The sequence below is a fragment of the Anabrus simplex genome, chromosome X, assembly GCF_040414725.1.
Source record: "Anabrus simplex isolate iqAnaSimp1 chromosome X, ASM4041472v1, whole genome shotgun sequence".
NCBI classification, from domain to species: domain Eukaryota; kingdom Metazoa; phylum Arthropoda; class Insecta; order Orthoptera; family Tettigoniidae; genus Anabrus; species Anabrus simplex.
The window spans coordinates 143,469,389-143,477,062 of record NC_090279.1 but is presented as its reverse complement, the minus strand read 5'-3'; the positions used below and the strand labels follow the sequence as shown (position 1 = coordinate 143,477,062).

Here is a 7,674-nt window from a genome sequence, read left to right as displayed (position 1 = left end):
CCACCGCCAGAGGCCCGGGTTCGATTCCCGGCTCTGCCACGAAATTTGAAAAGTGGTACGAGGGCTGGAACGGGGTTCACTCGACCTCGGGAGGTCAACTGAGTAGAGGGGGGCTCGATTCCCTTTTCAGCCATCCTGGAAGTGGTTTTCCGTGGTTTCCCAGTTCTCCTCCAGGCAAATGCCGGGATGGTACCTAACTTAAGGCCACGGCTGCTTCCTTCCCTCTTCCTTGTCTATACTTTCCAAAACTTCCCATTCTCCTACAAGGCCCCTGTTCAGCATAACAGGTGAAGCCGCCTGGGCGAGGTACTGGTCATCCTCCCCAGTTGTATCCCCCGACCCACAGAGTCTGAAGCTCCAGGACACTGCCCTTGAGGCGCTGAGTCCGAAGGAGAAACCGACCCTGGAAGGAAAACAGATTAAGAAGATTAAGAAGACGAAGAAGAGAAAGAAGAAGAACATATTACTGTATTAGCCATTTCTACAGATTTCGAGAGCAGTTGTTCAGTTAAGACAAGATATCTTGGGAACTATTTGCTCTAGAAGACGGTAATATATGTTGATTTATAATAAGCATCCTGCTCCATAAGTTGGCTCTATTGATTATCATGAAATTACTTCATATCTGGTGTTTATATTGTAGGAAACATGGTAGTATCGACCTCTCGTAAGTAACGTTGCACTTGTCGGTAGCGTGGCCGAGCGGTCTAAGGCGCTGGTTTTAGGCACCAGTCCGAAAGGGCGTGGGTTCGAATCCCACCGCTGCCAAGAGTTTTATTCTGTAGAAAGCAATTGCGGGCAAGTGTTTCATATGCGATGTGGCATTTTCAAGTGTGATTTCTAAAGAAAAACACATTTTTTGCCAATGTTTCCAATTTTCTCAGAATCTACTTAAGGTAGAACTCTGAAATCGTTAACAATGGTGGTGGTGATGGTGGTGAATATTGTGTTAAGAGGAAGTACAACTAGGCAACCATCCTCTATATAACACTGATCAGAGAGAAATATGGAAGGGATCCGACACTTCGAAATATGAAAATATCGACCAAAGAAAGACAAGGGCCACTAAGGAAGTGAAAATGAAAGACTCCCTAGCCCTCCTGTACCTAACAGTGTCGGGGTCGGAAAAGAACAAGAGTTAACCAAAGGAGGTCGGATAGGATAGATAAAAGTGAGGAGCCTGCAACAAGTAAGAGGAGAAAATTCCAGGACTCAGCTAAGGGTCCCGTGGTCGCCCACCCACGCTTCAAGGTTCAGAGCCCCCGGGGCCTCTTTTTGTCGCCTCTTATTACAGGTAGGGGATACCGTGGGTGTTATTCTACCGCTCCCACCCACAGGGGGGCCTTTCGTAAACAGATTTATTGTTTACAGTATATATGAATCTACAATGGTAGAGATATCACACATATTTTGATCAAAACTACTTTTTTAAAAATAAATAAATTTAAAAATTAAGAACTTGATTTGTCCCCCCTCTGTGGTGTAGTGGTTAGCATGATTAGCTGCAATCCCTGGCGGCCCGGGTTCGATTCCCGGCTCTGCCACGAATTTGAAAAAGTGGTACGAGGGCTGGAACTGGGTGCACTCAGCCTCGGGAGTTCAACTGAGTAGAGGGGGCGATTCCTTCCTCAGCCATCCTCGAAGTAGTTTTGCGTGGTTTCCTACTTACCCTCCAGGCAAATGCCGGGATGGTACCTAACTTAATACCATGGCCCCTTCCTTCCCTCTTCCTTGTCTATCCCTTCCAATCTTCCCACAGCGCGAGTTGGCCGTGCGGTTAGAGTCGCGCAGCTGTAAGCTTGCATCTGGGGGTTCAAACCCCACTGTTGGCAGCCCTGAAGATGGTTTTCCGTGGTTTCCCATTTTCACACCAGGCAAATGCTGGGGCTCTACCTTAATTAAGGTCATGGCCGCTTCCTTCCCCCTCCTAGAGCTTTCCTATCCCATCGTCGCCATGAGACCTATCTGTGTCGGTGCGACGTAAAGCAAATAGCAAAAAAAAAATCCCATTACTCCACAAGGCCCCTGTTCAGGTACTGATCCTCCTCACCAGTTGTATCCCCTGACCGAAAGTCTCCGCTCCAGGATACTGTCCTTAGGGCGGTAGAGGTGGGATCGCTCGCCGAGTCCGAGTGAAAAGCCAACCCTGGACGGCCAACTGATTAAGAAAGAAGAGCAATTTGATTTACGTCGCAACGACACAGATTTGTCTTATGGCGACGATGGGATAGGAAAGGCCTAGGAATGGGAAGGAAGCGGCCGTGGCCTTAATTAAGGTACAGCCCCAGCATTTGCCTGATGTGAAAATGGGAAATCACGGAAAACCATCTTCAGGGCTGGGGACAGTGGGGTTCGAACCCACTATCTCCCGATTACTGGATAATGGCCGCACTTAAGCGACTGCAGCTATCGAGCTCGGGTGAAGAAAGAAGAAAGAAATAACTTGATTTAAACATTTATATCTTGTTTTCTAATAAAGGTAGAACCAAGGAAGTAGACGGGTGAATGTATTATATATGATTTTATATTGCATCAAAATTTCGTTTCATTAGCTTGGAAAGTCAAGAGAAATCGAGATGTAAATCTGTTAAATTTTTACTTTACCAGGATAGGCCTTTGATACTCCCATTAACGACAATACCACGGTAAGAGTTTTACTACGGTTTCGAATTATCTGAGAATGCTGCACCTGGGCATAAGACAGAATATGACACCATAGAAAAGAAGCGTGATGGTACCGCCCATTTCCACTAAAATCTCTCTTTTCAAAAATGTGTTGTTTTGTTGGTTACATCCTTATTTCGGGGAGGTCTTCAACTGCTCCTTAAATATGTCCACCTATAGTAGAGGACCACACTGTCCCCAGTCGGTCAGCCTCTAATTATTCACTTTGTCTTGTAGAATTTCTTTCCATTAAAGCTCCCACTTTATTTCAATTAAAAATGGTCGTCCACATTCCGTAGCCAATGGCAGGGACCACACAGGGCGCGCGCGTGCGAATCTTACTCCACTCCGGAGATATATATCTACTTCTTAAAAGGAATGTGCATACAATTAACATTCTCAACGAGCCGACCTCTTTGTCCCCACAAAAATATTCAATCATTTGACGGCGAAATAAATAAAATTGGAAGTGGCTGGATGACGATGCCCGTCGTACGTTACCTGAATGTAGTGGATCCCGAAAATATTGCACACACGAATGAAATGAATCAGGGAAATCAAAACCCCACTACCTACAGTAAACCAAATTTTACAGTAGAGCAAAAAATAAAATACAGATCATCCCCCACACTGGCTTTATATCTTATGCGTTTATCTATTCATTTTGTGTAAAAATATATCTTCACTGTGCGAGCAAACCCTATCCATTATTTCCCTTTAAGACTGATCAGTCCTTTCAGTCAATATTTAATTCCAATTGTAGCATCTGATAATATAAATACTTATATTACGAAGCATTTAATTGAGAAAGAATTAATGCTAAAACTGGAATTGAATATTGATAGAATTAAGGGTTTTCTTACTTCCAGAGTATATCAAATAACAATGTATTGTACCAGTATAACATAACTACGTACAGGTGATATGAAAGTTTTCATTAAGAGTAATATTGTTACATTTTTAATTTCAAATGTACAGAAGGAGACAGAAATCCCTAAAATGCTATAATAAAAACCATATTAAAATACAGATGTTGTTCTTTAAATCATCATTCCATAGACTGGTTTGATGAAGCACTCCACGCCACCCTATCCTCTGCTACCTTTTCATTTTTACGTAACTACTACATCCCACATCTACTCTAATCTGTTTGTCATATTCATGCCTTGGTCTATCCCTAAGTCCTGGGTGTCTTTGTGTCCTATAATTCTAACTCTTCTTCTGGTCAAATTTATTCAGTTCGATCTTCTCTCATCAATTCGATTCAGTATCTCTTCATTCGTGATTCGATCTACCCATCTTCCCTAACCATTCTTCTGTAACTACTACATTTCTAAAGCTTCTATTACCTTTCTTTCTTTCCTTCTTTCTTTCTTTCTTTCTGAGCTAGTTATCGTCCATGTTTCACTCCGATACAATGCCACGCTCCAGACCAACGTCTTCAAAACTATCTTTCTAATTCTTATATCATTGTTCAAAGTGAGCAAATTTATTTTGCTTGCTTGTACTAGACTGAACTTTATGTTCTCCTTACTTCTCCCATCGTCAGTTATTCTACTACCCAAGTAAAAATATTCACTTCCTTTAACCCTTTCAGCCCCGAATGATTAAACCGTGGGCGAAAAAAGTCATCATAGTGTTTTTTTGTTACTACATAGGGTGTCTATGAAAGAAACTTAGTGTCACTTTGGTTTTGACCATTTATTTCAGAAAATATTGGTTGATGCCAATTGGCATCATTGGTACGAGATGATTACTGGACATAAGTAAATCATGTGTCTGTAAGTACAGTAAACATTTTGTTCTTTTATGGTCTGCAAGAGAGAGAAAAATAGTTTTTGCTTCCTAAAATACAACTTATGCTGCATAAACTTCAGGAAAATAGGAAGAAACATCAATATAAAATATTGTACAATAATATTTCAGTCAAATTATTTGTCCAAACTAATCTAAACAGCTACTTTGTATTACATACCAACACTCAAGTCATATCATCATTTTAGTTGATCCCGTTCAAAACAATTGCTGTTCCTGTAGAAGCATAAAGCTACATCACATTTTTTGCACTTCACCCGCGAGTAGTACTTTATGCAAAGCTTGCACCTTTGTTTGTTATCCAGATGCTGAGGCCAGTGAGCCAGTTCATCAAACCGAGCATCAGCAACTGAATGAGGAGCTGGATGTTTTCTTTTTGCAGGAGTGTTTGTTTCATCTGTGGGCCGGCCTCTCTTCCTGATCGTTGATACATTACCTGCATCCATCAAGGCCCAAAGCAACTTGAGACCTGAATTTTATTAGGGACATGTACTCGAAGTCCATTCGCTGATGTAAACCTCGCCTATACAGTAACCAGGCATTTATAATGCAGGCATCTATGAGAAGAAACATATTCTCAAATAATTACGTATTCCTTTGATATCTGTCCTGAAGAGTGCTGCCAACATGCCCTAAAGATGTAATCCTCCCATGTCTTCATTGTAAACCTTTATCATGGCAGGCCTCTCAACCTCTATATGGTTTTTAGTTCCAACGGACCAACGTACAACTTTACTGATACGTTGTACACCAACGAAAGAGGAGATTGCATGGACACACTTGTTGGCAAGCCAACGGACCACCGCAATGTTGCTTCTAACGTCTGTCCTATAATCAAGGCTTCCTATCCCTTCTCTCTTCACCTTCATTTCATCCTTCTATTGACACCCAGGTACTCGATTTATTCGGACAGTAGCAGCCATCCAAATACCCCAGTTGTCGACATACATTTTATAATTCTAATTCTCAGGTATTACGTCATCTAAACACAACACTATATCCCCACTGATTCGTGACTTCATTTTTTTATCTAATATTTCCTGTATCGCCTGACTTCATTAGAATGCACTCCATTACATTTGTGTTCGATTAATAATAATAATAATAATAATAATAATAATAATAATAATAATAATAATAATAATAACTTTTGTTGGGGTTTAGAATGTCGTTATTTTTCTGAAAATTCATGAGCCTAAGGGTTACCATTACTTTATAGATATATTCATAGTTCTTTCGATTTATCGGGACTTTTTATCTTCCCTGTAGCTGGAGTCAAAAATGATGGCAGTGATTATCTGTACACCCTGAGGTGAATAAAGAAACAATCTGTGCTCCCTCTGGTCTTCGGAGCTCAAAAACCTATCCATCATTGTATCCACCTTCATGTAAGGGAGAAATTTTCTTCAACTACTGTTTTAAAATTAAACTTATTTAGCTATGAATCTGTTCGTCTGAGTATATTTCTGCATAATTTTCATGAAATTTCTTTCTGCATTTCAAGGAGTGATGCCATTTCCGAAGGCAGACAGAGAACATTTTATTTTTTAAATATAAGATACAGAGATTTCCAAACTTCGATGTGAATTCACCCTGTACTGAAGACGACTTGCGAGTCTCCCTGTACTGGTCCACTACTCTCTCTGATTGATGCTGTATGTGTGTGTGTCGTCCATCTGAGGAGATTGCTTCCCACTGGCCGCCCGCTACAATCATTACATTACACCAACAATAGCAGCCGTCAACAATGGTCTCCTGACGTGACCACTGCGAGCTGCAACATTCTACTTGCGAGTGAGAGAAATTCCCTTCATAATATCGTGATTGCCTTAAAATGGCTACGTCCTGCATGTCCTGCACCACGAATATTACCGGCCATTAGCGCAGGTCGCCTACGGAAATCAAATCAAAAGACCTGCATCTGGCGAGCCGAACTTTTCCTAGGACACTTCCGGCACTAAAAGCCATACGCCATTTCATTTCTTTCAGTGCACACAAACTAGTCTAACACAGTTATTAGTATAGAGAGCCTCCGTGGCTCAGGCGGCAACGCGCCGGCATTACTGGGTTCCGTGGTTCAAATCCCGATCACTCCATGTGAGATTTGTGCGACAGTGGTTTTCTCTGTCATCTTTCATTCCATCAACACTCTCCAATATCATTTCATTTCACCTGTCAGTCATTAATAATTTCCCCAGAGGAGTGTGATAAGTTTCGGCAGCCGGCACAGTTCCTATCATCGCCGCTAGATGGGGGGTTCATTCATTCCATTCCTGACCCCGTCTAATGACTGGAAACAGGCTGTGGATTTTCATTCATTCATTCATTCATTCAGTGACAGTGATGATGATGATGATGATGATTATGATGGTGATTATTTACTATTATTATTATTCATCGTTAGGGCCAATAAGGACCCCCAGATCCCAACTGCTTGTTTTCTTCCGGGCCAACCAGGTTTTCATCCTTTCGGAGTATGCTTTCATCCATGTACCAGAATGGACATTCTTCAGTTGAGTTGGGAATTCTTCTTAGTGAACCTTTCTAAGTTTGTGTTTGAGTGGTGTTCGGAGTTGAATGCTGTTTCTGTGATTCCATACTATAAAAGATCTTTATCGATCTCCACGAACTAAGTAGGAACCGTTTTGAGACTTCTGAAGTAGGATATCAAACGTTTACAGATTCTTTCAGCTGGCAATCTGAAGAGGTGAGCGTAAAAATTTATCCTCATTTCCGGTATTATTATTATTATTATTATTATTATTATTATTATTATTATTATTTAACGTTTGGTTTCTAATACTGAGAGTCTCCGCATACATGTTCAGCTCACCTGGTGCAGATCATTCCATAGGCGATATCTGAATGTGAGATGATAATAATAATAATAATAATAATAATAATAATAATAATAATAATAATAATAATAATAATAAGGATAAGAAGAAGAAGAAGAAGAAGAAGAAGAAGAAGAATGTAGGAAGAGTGTGAAACCCGGTATCTGCAAGTAGCCTACTTCTGTCAAATAATATTAAGGGGGCTGCTCAAGGCTTAAATTCTCCATCCGACGGACGGACGAAGTTTCCATCAACAATGTGTCACTCGTTATCACGTTCCCTGCGACAGTGAATTTTGATGACTTAATTTTACGTCGTATCGGCTGCTTTCAGTTATTACAGGCTCGGGTCACCGGTG

The 7,674-nt window shown here is 41.1% G+C and overlaps 1 non-coding gene across 1 annotated transcript; it reads left to right on the top strand.

Moving 5' to 3' along the window:
• Positions 1-688: 688 nt before the first annotated feature.
• Positions 689-768, top strand: TRNAL-UAG (transfer RNA leucine (anticodon UAG)). The gene has a single exon. It is a non-coding gene; the product is annotated as a tRNA-Leu (tRNA).
• The last annotated feature ends 6,906 nt before the right edge of the window (positions 769-7,674 follow it).